General features: G+C 43.1%; 1 non-coding gene across 1 annotated transcript; it reads right to left on the minus strand.

The window, feature by feature from the left end:
- Nucleotides 1-309: 309 nt before the first annotated feature.
- LOC138362072 (U2 spliceosomal RNA) lies at nucleotides 310-501 on the minus strand. Its single transcript, XR_011227395.1, has one exon. It is a non-coding gene; the product is annotated as a U2 spliceosomal RNA (small nuclear RNA).
- Nucleotides 502-823: the final 322 nt, after the last annotated feature.

Genomic DNA, 823 nt, shown 5'->3' on the forward strand with positions numbered 1-823 from the left:
TAAATGATATTACTCACCTCACTCTCCTTCTTTCTCCTTCTTTCTCCTTCCTTCCTTCCTTCCTTCCTTCCTTCTTCCTTCCTTCCTCCTCTAACTCGTTGCAGTTGTTCAGCTTCGACCCATCAACCCGGACTCGACTGACTCACTTCTGCTGCTCGTTCCAAGGCTTTTTCCTCATACGATGTTGGCTGGTGTGAAGTAATTACTGCAATTCAAATTAACACGATTCATTAATGTACATAACCAATTAACATAATCGTCTCCTACTTGATTTTGACTAGTTGATAGGGTTGTTTTTGGTCTCCCCGAAGGGAGTGGACCGATCCCAGAGTACTGCAATACCGGGCCGATCCGCGGCAAAGGTGGAGCAAGCTCCTAGCACTTCGCCATGTTGCAAAAATCAGTTTAATATCGAGGATCCCACATGGGGATCGTATCAGATATTAAGCTGATAAGAACAGATACTACACTTTGATCTTAGCCAAAAGGCCGAGAAGCGATAGGATGCATGGTTGCCTCTGCAACACCAGGCAACAATTGCGGCTAGAAACCACGTAGCGAGTTTCAATTGCAAAAGGGCATGTGATTATCGTTGAGTACTATTCGAATTCAAGCATACATATAAACGCCATGCAGTAAAGGCTTTAACCATTTCTTACCTGATCAATGAATTTATATATATATGCAAATTCATGATATTACATGGTTTCATTCATGAGTAGTGAATATGTAACTGGCGGCAAAGTGGTAACAGACTCGCGTGGCGTTTCAACGAATTCGCTCCTGGCCAGGGAGTATAGCGCTTAACTCTAATACATAAACC

Source organism: Procambarus clarkii, unplaced genomic scaffold (genome assembly GCF_040958095.1).
Source record: "Procambarus clarkii isolate CNS0578487 unplaced genomic scaffold, FALCON_Pclarkii_2.0 HiC_scaffold_1142, whole genome shotgun sequence".
NCBI lineage: Eukaryota > Metazoa > Arthropoda > Malacostraca > Decapoda > Cambaridae > Procambarus > Procambarus clarkii.